Raw genomic sequence first — 14788 nt, forward strand, 5'->3', positions numbered from 1 at the left:
GCCCCACTTCAGATGAGCCCCACTTCTCTCTCTCTCTCTCTCTCTCTCTCTCTCTCTCTCTCTCTCTGCCTCTTGTGGGATTCTATCTCTCTCTCCCTCTCTCTCTGCCCTTTACTCACTTCCAGCACTTTCTCTCAAAAAAGATGAAAGAAAGAAGAAAGAAAAAAAGAAAGAAAAGAAAAAAGAAAAGAAACAAAGGAGGAAACAAGGAAAGAAAGAAGGAAAGAGTTTAGAGATTCTGAGCTGGGGCAGTGCATTAGTTTGCTAGGTCTGTCATTACAAAGTACCATACCCTGGGTGGCTTAAACAACAGAAATTTATTTCCTCATAGTTCTAAAGGCTAGAAGTCCATGATCATGGTGTTGGTGGGGTTGATTTCTTCTGATGGCCATATTCTCCCTGTGTCTTTATATGGTCTTTCCTCTGTATGTCTGTGTCCTAATTTCCTCTTCTTATAAAAACACTAGGCATATTGGATTAGGTCTACCCTAATGACCTCACGTTACTTTAATTACCTCTTTGAAGATCTATCTCCAAATACAGCTGCATTTTGAGGTACTTCAACATATGGATTTTAGGGGAACACAATTCAGCCCGTAACAGCCCATAGAATGCTCAAATGGAGATGTCTCCAACTGTGAGGTTTAGAAAAGAGATTTGGGCCCAAGATCGAAATGTCTGGGGGTCATTAAAGGCAAAAAGAGTAGATATGAGAATGTGAAGTTCAATGCTTTGTGAAAGAAGAGAGGGCCAAGGATAGAACCCTGAAAACAACACATCTAGTGATGGCCTAAGGAAGAGAGACCCATCCAGGACATTGAGAAGGAGAAAGGGGCAGGAAGGAAGCCAGATGGGTGTTGGGGCTGCAAAAACCAAGGTGTCTCAAGAAAGTATGAAGTGGGATCAATAGTGTTACATGTTCCCAAAAAGTAGAGTAAAATAAATTTAGCCAGAAGCACAGACATTACTGACCTTGGTGGCCAAGCACATTCAAGTGTCAAGGGAATAGAAGCTAGGTTTGAAAAATGAAGGAATGATGGGGCGCCTGCGTGGCTCAGTCAGTTAAGCGTCCAACTTTGGTTCAGGTCATGGTCTCACGGTTCACGGGTTTGAGCCCTGCACTGGGCTTGGTGCTCACAGCTCAGAGCCTGGAGCCTGCTTCAGATGCTGTGTCTCCCTCTCTCTCTGTGCCCCTCCCCCACTCTCACTCGGTGTCCCTCTGTCTCTCAAAAATGAATAAATGTTAAAAAAATTAAAAAGAAAAAAAAAAAAGAAAAATGAAGGGAAGCAGGTAAGTGTAGATAACACCCGTCATGAATTTGGCTGTGAAAGCAGAAAGCAAAGGTGATCGTTGGAGGGGGAAATAAATATTTCTCCATTCTTTAAGAGATTATGTAATTTATTTTTAATATAAATACACAGTGCAAAATTCAACAGCTACAAAGAAGAATGCAATGAAAGGTAGATCTCTCTGCCAGGACTCTCCCCTTGCCTCCAGATGTGCTCTCTTCTCCACCCTGCTCCTCGCCCCAGAGGCTGGACTTCATGAAGGACATCAATGATTTCCTTGCACTGTGGCTTTTAGTTGTATGCACAGAAACGTCCCTCATACGGTTTGCCCCATGACAGAGGTTGGAAGGCAGGAGGAGAGTAGGGAAGCTGTGAGTAAGCCATAGTGTCTTCTCCTGTAGTCACCATAGGGCCATGGCTCCTATCACGCAGGTCCCTCTACACTGCCACCTTCTGTGGGTTTCAGGAAAGTCCACACACCTTCAGCAGGAGCCATGGTAATGACTTCTGCTGCTGCCTTCCCTGGGGTGCAGTTTTGTAAATAGTCCTTTTTTTGCCCCTCTTCAAAATACCCACTTTAAGTGTGCTTTCAGTTGTTTGCTAGGATTCTTTTCTTTTTTTTAATGTTTATTTATTTTTGAGAGAGAGAGAGAGAGTGTGAGGCAGAGCAAGGGCAGAGAGAGAGGGAGACAGAGGATCCCGAAGTGTGCTGGGGCTTGAACTGAGAGATGATGGAACTGAGAGATCATGAGCCGAAGTCAGACGCTTAATCAGCTGAGCCACTCAGGGGCCCCTCTTGCTGGGATTCTAAGACACACAGTCGCCCTCCTAACTTTGTTCTTGTTACCCAGTTCCCCTCCCCAGACACAAATATAGCCATCACCTTCTGTGTTTATTCCTAGAGATATTCCATGCATTACAAAAGCATTTTCTATACATACATGTACCTATATATATGCATATATTGTTTTAAATTATTTTTACACAAATTTGTATCATTAACTGCCTCTCCTGCACATTACTTTCTTTTCCTTTTTATCTTAAATATGGAACTTCTAAGCTTCCTGATTCTTTTTTTCTATAGTTGCACAGAATATAGTGGTTATACATGCACATACACACACACTTCTGCATACGTTTATATTTCTAGAAGTGGAATTTCTGGGTCAAAGGAGCCATGCATTGTAATTATGATATATATTGCCATATTGCCCTGCATAGAGGGCAATTTAAACTCTCAATAGTTTTGAAACTGTTTCCTCATATGTCCCCTTACCACACATTTTCTTAAATCCTTTGATCATTCCTAATTTGGTAGGTGAGAAAAGTGTCTCATTTGGTTTAAAAAAATTATTTTAATGTTTATTTATTTTTGAGAGAGACAGAGTGTGAGCAGGGGAGGGAGAGAGACAGAGGGAGACACAGAATCCAAAGCAGCTCCAGGCTCTGAGCTGTCAGCGCAGAGCCCAACGCAGGGCTTGAACTCACGAACCATGAGATCATGATCTGAGCTGAAGTCAGACGCCTAACCGAGCCACCCAGGTGCCCCTCATTTTGGCTTTAAATTTACGTTTCTCTTGTTATGTGTGAGGTTGGGTGCATTTCTTTTTTTTTTTTTTTTTTTTAACGTTTATTTATTTTTGAGACAGAGAGAGACAGAGCATGAATGGGGGAGGGTCAGAGAGAGGGAAGCACAGAATCCGAAACAGGCTCCAGGCTCTGAGCTGTCAGCACAGAGCCCGATGCGGGGATCGAACTCACGGACCGCGAGATCACGACCTGAGCCGAAGTCGGCCGCCCAACCAACTGAGCCACCCAGGCGCCCCTGGGTGCATTTCTTTAAAATACATTTGTACTGACTTTTCAGTGAACTCTTCATTTTTTACTGGGTTATAAGAACTTTTTAATTGATTTATATGAGCTTCTAATTGGAAAAAAAAAAACTGTGAATTGATTTGCAAATATTTTCCCAGCTTGTTATTTTTCCTTTTTTTTTTTTCTTCTATGGCTTCTTGGTTTTCTATCATAGTTTTAGACAGGCTTCCTCCTCAGACTGGGATGTTTCAGTCCACAATTTCAGATACTATTAGGTGACTTCAAGTGCTGGGGGTGTCCATGAAGGTAGAAGCCTCTAGAGACAAGGTTCTGTTGCTGCTGAGGTAGCACACAAACCATCCACATAGACATTGAAGTTTCTCAGGAAAATGGGAGAACATGGGAAGGGGAAGGAAAAAAAAAAAAAAAGATGCTGTGATTGAAGGGAGTGACCAGAAGTGGGGAATGGCAGCAGAGTAGTGAGGACAGGACAGCTAGACTTGAGGCTTGGAGACACAAGAGCTTTGTGACACAGAGTAATGGCCATGAGTAAAGAGGACACAAACTCCCATCTCTCAACTCTGAGAATGGGAAACTTCCTCTCAAAATGGCTCCAGATGAAATCAAGTCCTCAGAGGTCAGTTAAAGTAGGAGGTAAAGAAAACTTCGATGAAGGCTTGAGAAGTAGGGTAATTGGTAAATCATGAAAGGTGGCTTAGAGGTTGCAGCAGGAAGTGTAGAAGAGGGGAGGTTGAGTCAGACAAGAAGAACTCAAGAAACAGTCTTGAGTAGAGATTATAGAAAAGATTCGGTATGGGGTGTCTAAATCCTGGGCAGTGACTGTGGATAGCAGGGACCCTTACTGGGCTAAAAGAATGAATGTTAAAAATGTCTGTCCCCAGCAGGTCCCTGGAGCAGTAACACCTGGGCTGGAACGGGTCAGTTTGTCATCTCGGGAGCACAGAGAGATTTGCCTCTAGAAGGGTTAAGTTTCAGCCTCCTTTGGTTGGTTCTCAGGGAAAGTTCTGGATCCTAAACTGACGGGTCTGTGGGTGCTCAAGTAAATAAACAGTGGCCTGCAAGGGCAAAGGCCTGTCACTAGGAGGTGGGTCTGCGTGCCTCCTTGTGGTACGTGTGAGGGTGGGGTGGCTGAGGGCAGAGAGGTGAGCTGCCTGGGGGTCACACTGCATCAAAGCCCTTCCCTTAAGCTCTTTGATAATGTAGTTGAGTGTTTCTCATCCATTCATCCATCCACCTAGCCATCTACCTATTAATCTATTTATCTCTATTTAAAATCAGCAATCTTTTTATGAGTTGGAATTCTTTAAATATTGCAGAAATCTGATTGTTCATTAATTCAGACTGGCCCTCCACCATGCCATCCGGACAAACTAAGTCTAAAAAACAGAATCCCAGAACATCTCTTTGATTCAATATCAAAGAATGACCAAAAGTGGGGCACCTGGCTGGCTCAGTCAGTAGAGCACACGACTCTTGATCTAGGAGTTGTGAGTTCCAGCCCCACTGGAAGTAGGCATACAGCCTACTAAAAAAACAAACAAACAAAAAGAGGCAATTTAAATATCCCAGTTTTTGCCTTTCACAACTTTTGACAGTCTTCATGTTCACTTTTACAGGTACAGGCAAAAGATGGAGTGACCATATTTTTCTTTTCCTGACATACTCTGCCAAGTAAAGACTATGTTTCCCACTGCAGTATTTTACTACAGTAAATTTTAACCTTTTTGTGTGGCCATAAATTCTTTTGAGACTCTGATGAGGGCTATAGAAACATCCTCGGCAGAAAAATACATGCACACAAACACAAATGTTTGTCTGTTTTTTAAGTAGGCTCCATGCCCAACTGGGGTCGAACTCATGACCCAAAGATCTAAACTTGTACGATCTACCAACTGAGCCAACCAGGTGCCACCCCCCTGCCCTCGTCACACACACAATTTTGTGCCCTATTTCAGGTGGTTCCTGGAACCTCAGAAGCCTGTCTGTAGGCCTCAGACACCACAGAGACTATCTTAGAGTTAGGAAAATAAATGGAGATCTCACATGATATCAGTGAGCTCTATGTCCATTAGGTTCTGTCAACAAGAAACGAAAACTCAAATCTAACAAAATGGAAACATCTGGTATCCATATTTACCTTTTAACTCTTCACCCGCACCCCCCCCCCCCCCCAGCTCTGCCACATCATCTTGAGAACACATTTTCTTTCTTTGGGTCCAACTGGTGCCTTTTAGCTCCTAAACAGTGGCTCATTTATAAGTGCTCATCCTTTTCTTGCTGGGACACAAAGGCTTTATTGATCTCACAATAAATTCTTTTGCTTGATTTTCATGCAAATCTTCAGTGTCAGGATTTTTTTTTTTTTTTTTTTGGATACAGAGAAGGCTTGCATGGCATTTCCATCTCATTAATTATAATCAACTAAGAATCTTTCTAATAAAGTCACATTGTTAAGTTAATAAAAGCAATTACGTGTTGGTTGTACTTCCTTCCATTTGGTCTTATTTCCATCTTTATTTCTACATCCATATTTTCTTAGGATTCTTAGATTTTGGACTTATTTCTGTAAGCCTATAATGATACAAATATGTTTTATGGAATTGAAGGGACCGCACCAGTCCAAGTTTGAAAAGCATTTCCAGTAAGCATAACTTGCCCCTGTGCCTGGTTACCAGCAGTCTCCCTAAATCTCTACCTGATGCCTCTCAATGTTGTTCCAGGTCAACAGTAGCATGGAAACCCTCTCGAGTGTCCCTAGTATACATCATAAAGACATTCCAAACAGTGTCCAACACTGTGACTTTTTGCTTGACTAAGATATTTTTGATATGTAGTATTTTAATACTTTTCTTCAATTCATCATTAATACAGTAGCAAAACCTGTAGCTATAATATAGAAAGTAAGGATATAATTTTATTCTGGGTCTTTAAAACATTTTATCAAGTTGCAATTAGTAGCATGTTGTAGTTATAGTCACAGAAATGTAACAAAGCTCTAAGAGAACTAAGGCAAATAACCCAGACTACAGACCTTGTGAAGCTCTGTTTTGACTGAAATGCTTGAAGATGTTACCTTGCCTACAGACAATTCAGATATGTGATAATAAGCCGGTTGTGTGTGGTCATACTACTACTATGACCATAGAATGTCACAGATATCAGGGACAAGTATAAAAGTAGTGAAGGTCACAGGCTCAGGAATCAGACTGCCTGGGTTCAGATCCTAGTTGCATCTTGATAGTTGTGTAATGCTGAACACAGTTTAATAGCCCTGTGAAACTGGAGTGGACAGCAGTCCCTACCTCACGGGACTGCTGTGAAGTTTAAATGAGATAATACACACAGAGGCCTTCACACAAGGTCTGGTGTTCCATAAAAGCAAAAGATTACAATAAGTGGCCAATATTACTTACGGATCCTTTTTAAAAAACAGTATGAGACAGGATTCACATTAGTTGATGAAGAATTTCTTTGCTAGACCAATTCAGTATCACAATATTCATTAACATTTTCTCTATTTTGAAACTTCCAAAATGACAGAAAAATTGATGGACTAGTACAATGACTATATGTACACCCTTCATCAAAATTCACCATTTGGTAATGTTACTACATATACTTTCTCTGTGTTTATATACACAAGCACACACACTCCCAGAAACCTAAATAAATATAGCTTTTCCCAAACTCCTGAAAAGTATTTAACCTGTCTTTATCCACTGTTCTCATTTTCTCCTTATCTTTTTCTAACAATACAGCCTGTTTTAAAACCCTTTGGGTTTTTAAAAATTTTTTTAATGTTTATTTATTTTTGAGAGAGAGAGAGAGAGAGAGAGAGAGAGAGAGAGAGAGAGAGAGAGATTGTGAGTGGGGGAGGGGCAGAGACAGAGGGAGACACACAGAATCTGAAGAGGCTCCAGGCTCTGAGCTGTCAGCGTAGAGCCCAACATGGGGCTCAAACTCATGGGTTGTGAGATCACGACCTGAGCCGAAGTCAGACACTTAACTGACTGAGCCACCCAAGCACCCCTTCATTTTTAAATCCTTTGGATGAGAGTTGCAGATATCTTGTTTTTCAGAACCTACATATCCAACTACTATACGCAGTTCCTAAGAATAAGGACGTTGTCTCTCAAAAACACGTTACCACACATAAGAAAGTTCATAATGGGGGCACCTGGGTGGTTCAGTCGGTGTCCGACTGTTGATTTTGGCTCAGGTCATGATCCTAGGGTCCAGGGTCACGGGATCAAGCCCTGCATCAGGCTCCACACTGAGCATGGAGCCTGCTTAAGATTCTCATTCTCTCTCTCTCTCTCTCTCCCCCTCTGCCCCTTCCCCTGTCCACACATGCTCTCTCTCTAAAAAAAGAAAAAAAAAAGAAAAAAAAACAGTTCATAGTAATTCCATAAAGTTATCTCAGATCTAGTCTATGTTCAAATTTATGAAATTGTCTCAAAAATATTTTATAGGTGTTTTGTGATTGCTGCTCTATTCAAAATCCAATCAAAGTTCTTGCATTGCACTGATCACTTTCAATCTACGCCCCAGTATAGGTCAGGTAACTTGTAGAATGTCTCACATTTTGGATTTGACTTTTCCCTTATGGACAGTTTCTTTTAGCTTGTTCCCAGTGCCCCTGTAGTCCTGACTCCCTGTGCCTAAAGTCGGCCACTCTTGTAAGGATCCCTAAATCAGTGCTTTCCTTTGCATGGGATCTTCCCTTCAATAAATATTTGTTTAGGTTATTTACCCCCACCCACTAAATGGTAATATTGACTCTAGGTTTGGATGTTATGGTAAGGCAAACTATAATAAACTAAGATTTGATTTAGCTGTGATAGAAAACACAAGCAGTGGTAGTTTATTTTTTTTAACGTTTATTTATTTTTGAGACAGAGAGAGAGCATGAACGGGGGAGGGTCAGAGAGAGACAGGGAGACACAGAATCTGAAACAGGCTCCAGGTTCTGAGCTGTCAGCACAGAGCCCGACACGGGGCTTGAACTCACGAACCGCGAGATCATGACCTGAGCCATCTGACGCTTAACTGACTGAGCCACCCAGGCGCCCCTTGCAGGGGTAGTTTAAACAAGCTGATATTCATTCATTCTCTCTCTCCCCTTTCCTCTCTTGTTCCCTTCCTCCCTACCTCCACTCTCTCTTTTCATCAAAGTCTGGAGGAGGACAGCCTCAGGCTGATACAGTAATGCACTTATCAGGCTCCTCTGACTTGGTGCTCCAGCTCTGGGTCTGAGCTGATTGTTCCAACTCAAGCCACCATGTCCCCTTTCAGCCAGCTGGAGGGAGGAAAGGCAAGAAAAAGTGCACTCTCCCTACTGATACTTCATGGAAGTTACACATACTATTTCCACTCACATCTCATTGGCCATAATTTATATGGCCACATCTAGCTTCAGGGAAGGTCAAGAAATATAGCTAAAATAAGGGGTCCTGTTGCTACAGAGGGAAGAAGAGATTTAGGGGACACTCACTAGCCTTGGCCAACTCTATTAACAGAGGCGGTCAAGAGGGTCACTGAGAGGGGTGCCTGGTGGCTCAGTCGGTTAAGCATCCAACTTGAGATCAGGTCGTGATCTCACAGTTCATGAGTTCAAGCCCCATATCGGGCTCTGTGCTGACAGCTCAGATCCCGGATCCTGCTTCAGATTCTGTGTCTCCCTCTCTCTCTGCTCTTCTCCTGTTTGTGCTCTGTCTCTCTGTCTCTCTCTCTCAAAAATAAATAAACATCAAAAAAATTAAAATAAAAAAGAGGGTCACTGAGAAATCATCACAGGGAAGAAAAAAAGGGAGACTCTTCAGGCATTGGAAATGAAAACAGACCATATTCTTAGAAAAAGATAAGGGAAATTGAGACTAAAAAGAGAGGCAGATTAAATACAGAACCTCAAGAAAAACTGTATTTATTTGGGTTTTTGTGAAGGTAGTAGCAGCCCCAAGGTAAAGTAAATGTGCACAGCTTATCATTTAAAAATAACCAGTAATAACCTGTTGGATTATCCAAATTATTTGACTTCATTGAAATTTCACTGAAATATACTACCAGCATTTCATTCACTCATTTTCCCATTCAACAAACAAATATCAAGGTCCAGGCACTGAGCTAGGTCAGGGCATATAACAGTGAAACAGGACAATGGTCCAGCCCACATAGTGTGTATATGAAACAAAATTTAATCAACTATTTACACAAATAAATCTAAGTCTATAATTATGTTAAGTGCTACAAAAAAAAGGGAAAATGGTATAATGTTAAAAGGGGTATCTGCCCTAGTCAGGAATGTTCCCAGAGGAGGTGATGCTTCCGAGAGGAGGTGATGCTTGGGCTGAGGCTTGAAGGAGAAGTACAATGAACTAAGTGGGGGAGGCAGGACGCTGGTTAGGGAGTTTGAATGTGCTTGAGCGGAGGGAGAACTGAGCGGAATGTAACGACACCAAGACTTGAGACAAAGAGTGAAACGCTACTCTGGCTGGCTACCTTTCTTATACGCAAGACAGGAAGTAAGAAAATATGCATGTATCTGTTTATTTGTGTAAAACATGTTATGTACACGCATATGTGACAAACCAAAAAAATAATGCACTTGGGTACCTGCCGTGAGTAAGTGGGACTGGAGTGGAAAGAATGAGATATATGAGGAATGGGAGTAGAAAGGACAGGGGGGAGTAACAGTTCTCGGAGTATAACTGCTTGTATAGTTCTGACTTTTAGAGACATGTTAATGGCACATACCCTAAAAGTAAATAATTTAAGTCAGCCAGGATGTTGGGGAGGGAGAACCCAAAAAGTAATACAAATAGCAACACATGAACCTAACTGAATACATATGATTAGAAACTAATTACAATGAACAACATAACCAGACTGAGGTGGATGGGGAAGAAAAGAACTAACTCAATGTAACTTTAGAAAATAGTATTTTAACTATAGATACTAAGGTTAAATTAAATTTGTTTCTTGGGGTGCCTGGGTGGCTCAGTTGGTTGAGCAGCCAACTCTTGATTTTGGCTCAGGTCATGATTCCAGGGTCATGGGATCAAGCCCTGTGTAAGACTCTGTGCTGAGATTCTCTCTCTCTTCCTCTACTTGAGATTCTTTCTGTCTTCCTCTACCTCTCTCCCCCACTTACGAGTACTCTCACTGTCTAAAATTAAAATAATAATAAATTGTTCTCATAGGAGTATGAGTTAGCAATTGTGAAATGATGAGTATTCTAGGATTGAGAAAATAAGTAAAATAAAAAAAGAAGAAATTCTAGAATAAATCCTGTGATGTTGGACTGCCATCAGAGGTATCAGAATGAATTCACAGTCATACACACACGGGGGGCTCCTGGGAGTGGGGAGAGAAACAAGTATAGATGTGTGCAGGAATATATATTCATATACCTAGCTCTGTCTGCCGAGGGGATCTAGAAGCAATGACACCCAGTAATATAAGGACACTTAGTGCTCAGATCTTGGTTTCTAAATACTATTCTCCAGGAAAAGGAATTGGGACTCCTTGAATGCCAGGGCTAGATCAGGACAAATACAAGTTGAGCCTGGAGTACCTGTGACACCAGACGTGAGAAAGTGCTTGAAAAATTGCAGGGACATGAAAGGACATGAGAAGGGTTTCCAATGGCCAAATCTGGGACAATTTAAGTAATGACAATGATAGCAATAGGTTATAACCCATATAAGACAATGTCCATGAGTCCATACTAATAAAAATAAATAATTAAATCAATGAGGAAATGGGGGAGAAGGGACAGTTCTTTCTTTCAGAATTCCATTAATAAGTGTAGACGATGAAAATTACCACTAAACAAACACCACAGTCATAAGTGTTTCAAGAATCATCAATGGATCATAAAACTAGTGGGCAGAAGCATGAAAAACAGAGTATGTACATGTTCTCAAAGTGTCTCACAATAAGGTGAGATACATCATACAGGGAAAAAATATAACTTATGGTGAAGAAATCTGCTAGACACCACCTTAGCTGAATGATCAAGCTTAACATCACCAGTAACAAGACATATTGACATCATGTGTCTCCTGACAGGACGCCCTGAGAAAGGCACATCATTCCGGTGATGTTCTTGCCAAAAACACACTACCTGAATTTAATTGTGAAGAAAAATCAGAAAAACAAACAAGTTGAGGTACATTTTAAACAAATGTCCAGTGCTATGTCAGTCTCAAAGTCATGAATGACAAAGTCAGAAAGAGGAACTGTCCCAAATTAAAGAAGACTCAGACATGACAATTTAATGCAATGTGGGATCTTGTTTCCCCCTAAAAAAGACACTAATGGGACAATTAATAAAACTTCAATAAGATTTGTAGATTAGGTTGTAATCTACAAATTAGAAATGTGTCAAAGTTAATTTTCTGGGTTTATTGTATTTTGGTCAAAGATAACATTTGGGAAGCTGAATGAAGGGTATATCGGAACCCTTTGAATTATTTTTGGAACTTTTTTTGTAAGTCTCAAATTATTTTATAATTATTTTTAAACTTTTTAAAAAAGTTTTATTTATTAAGAAAGAGAGAGAAAGAGAAAGCAGGGGAGGGACAGGGAGAGAGAGAGAGAATCCCAAGCAGGCTCTGCACTGTCAGCACAGAGCCTGATGCAGGGCTCAAACTCATGAACCGTGAGATCATGACCTGAGCTGAAGATGCCTAACCGACTCAACCACCCAGGCGCCCCTTTAATTATTTTTAAATGCAAAGTTTAAGATAATGCGAAAGAACTATAACGGACTCTTCTGTTACTGAAATCCAGCATATACTTGTCAAAAAATAAACAATGAAGCTGGAGAGGCAGGCAGGGCCAGATCATGTCTGGACTTGGTAGCCATGTTGAGGGATTTAGGTCTTTTACCTTAGGAGCAATGAAAAACCACTGAAGGGTTTTAAGAAGAGGCTGGCATTGAGTTCGTTCATCAGTGAGGGCCCAAACAGGAAACAGATGGCACATCTGAAATAAGATAATTTGAGGAAGATTTATTTACAGAAGACTATAAAAGTGTGGGTATAGGGAGCCATCCAACTAAAGCCAACAGGTGGGTAGAGCAAAAAAAGGGAACTCAAGCTGATAAGGAACAGTTAGTCAAAGAGGGTGAAGTCCCGAAAATAAAGGAGAAAAGGTAAAAGAAGGGAGGTAATCAACAAAGTCAATGAGTAAAAGCTGAAACGTGGTCTCTAGGTATAGTCACCTGGTCAATTTGTGACTGTGGTGAGAACAGTTTCAATAAAACAATAATGGAGGAAGGCAGACCAGAGTAAGCTGAGAAGTTACAGAATGAGGAAATGGAGACGACTCTTTTGATATGTGTGGCTGTGTTGGGGAGGGGAAGGAAACATAGGAGAGACATCATTCCGTAAGCTTTCCAATTATCCATTGTGAAATCAACTGGAACAGTGGGAACACCTTGAACAAATTTTCTAAAGCAAGATACCTACAAAGAATGGCTCTCTGTGGAGTCTGAAGCTTATCTACAAAATGACTCTGTTAACAAATCATAATCAAACAAAATGTTCAACCTTAGTACCCAAACGGCACCCCTCCCGTTTTCCAAATCCAAACACGTTCATCAAAAAATAGAAAGTCTCTTAAGATCACAGGTTGCAACGATATTGACATTTTCATTTGAGAGCACTCAGGCATGATTTAAGGGACAAAGTGATAGCATTTCTAGCGCCTCAAGCAAAGGTCCAGACATAAATTAAAAGACTTAAAGAAGATTCTTTTGGTATGTTTTGTCCTCAGGAAAAATATAGACCACACAAATACAGCAATGTTTTACATCCCTGCAGAGCACCTATTTTCCCCAGAACATAGTAACTTTGGGAAAAATCAAAGCTTTAGTAACAACTGCCATTGCTTTTTATTCTAGTCTCTTAACCACGTTAGTTTCTAGAATCCTGACTCTAGAAGGCTCTTTCAGGTTCCAAAGGGGTTTAGCATGTATGTGCTGGGTGCTGGATCCCACTGCTCCTTGTGCAAGTTTTGGGAAAAGCGACACTACTTGACCTCTCTCTTGTCACCACCTGTCTTGCCATGTTCCTGCCATCATTCATAGCTACTTCTAAGTGCTGAAAGTTTCGTTCTCCTAGTGCTTGTAGCATTTTGAGCCAACCTTAAATGGTCTAATAGTTTTGATCATTGTAGTCTCACTGAGCAATCTGACTCCCTCCAGGACCACAGGTGGTCCATGGTCCAGGTGACTTCCTAGCTTCCCACAGTTGTTCCCTTCACCCCAAACTAAGACTGCCTGCCAATTCACCTTCTTACTCTCTCAGCCTTGTTCTTTTTCATTCTAAGACAGGTTTACAGTCTCTTTTGCTGGACTCTGAGTCGTAAAGTCTCCATCATTTTTTCTTGCAGGACATTCTCATGAACCCAGAGTTCCTCAGGGAAGGTTTGCAGATTAAACTCCCCAGCATAGCCTAATTGCTAGATTACTGCTTTTCAAAAGGTGGTAGTTCTCAAAATTAAAAATTTGCAGCTGGGCAATCCTCACTCTACAAATATACATTTAAAAAAACTGTAGTATCTTTTTGAGCCCATTTCTCCTGAAATTTGGTTGAAATTGGCCTGAAAGATCAAATTAGGTTATACACGGAGGGCATGAAATTTTCATCGCTTCATTCCACTGAAAGTCAAGTGAAACACCGAAGTAGCTGATACTGAATCATCCTGAATTTCTAGCACTTAACAGTGTATTTTTAATAACTGAAAGTTAGTGTTTTCTTTCCTCTAAAATAAATATATTTGTTTGGGGGACTGCTTTTTAATCAATTTCAGTGCATGGTTCTTAGATTAATCTTTTATACCAACACTTTTTTTTTTTTTCTAAGAGAAAGAACAAGGAAGCTTTGTTTTTGTAATAAAACTACTAGAATTCAGACTAAGAATCTAACTTTAAATGGAGGTCAATGGAAGCTCCTAATTTTTAGCACCCTAGTTACACAATAGCATTTGTGTGGGGCACCTGGGTGGCTTAGTCGGTTAAGCATCTGACTTCGGCTCAGGTCACGATCTCGAGGTTTGTGAGTTCGAGCCCCATGTCAGACTCTGTGCTGACAGCTCAGAGCCTGAAGCCTGCTTCGGACTCTGTGTGTGTGTGTCTCTCTCTGCCGCTCCCCTACTCACTCCATCTCTCCCCCTCTCTCAAAAATAAATAAATATTAAATTTTTTTTAATTAAAAAAATCTTATGGTAAGTAAATAAATACCTGATTTCATTAAAAAAATTTCACAGTAGCAAGTGAAATTAAATTTCCTCTTTTAATTCTTTAAATTTCAGTTTTCTCCCCTAAAATACTTTTGAGAATAAGCAAATGATACGCCAAGATGGCTGCGAAGTGTTTGCCTGGAGAGCTCAATCTAACAGTGACAAAGGAAGATAGAAAACATGAGCTTAAAGGTAAAAATGCTAGGAAGTTAAAAGCTTACCTTCTACCTGGGTCACATGAATTCAGTCCATGTTTGTCACACTGGGTCAACAGCCTCTATGAATGTCCTTATATAGCATTGGGACTTTCAGAAAAAGCCACAGACTCTCAAATTTCAAGAGGCATAAAAATATATTTCAAGTCAGTCCCTTTAATTATAAAAATGTTAGCCAAAGAAGAAAATATCCATGGCTG

This window comes from Felis catus, chromosome B2 (genome assembly GCF_018350175.1).
Source record: "Felis catus isolate Fca126 chromosome B2, F.catus_Fca126_mat1.0, whole genome shotgun sequence".
In the NCBI taxonomy this organism is placed as follows: domain Eukaryota; kingdom Metazoa; phylum Chordata; class Mammalia; order Carnivora; family Felidae; genus Felis; species Felis catus.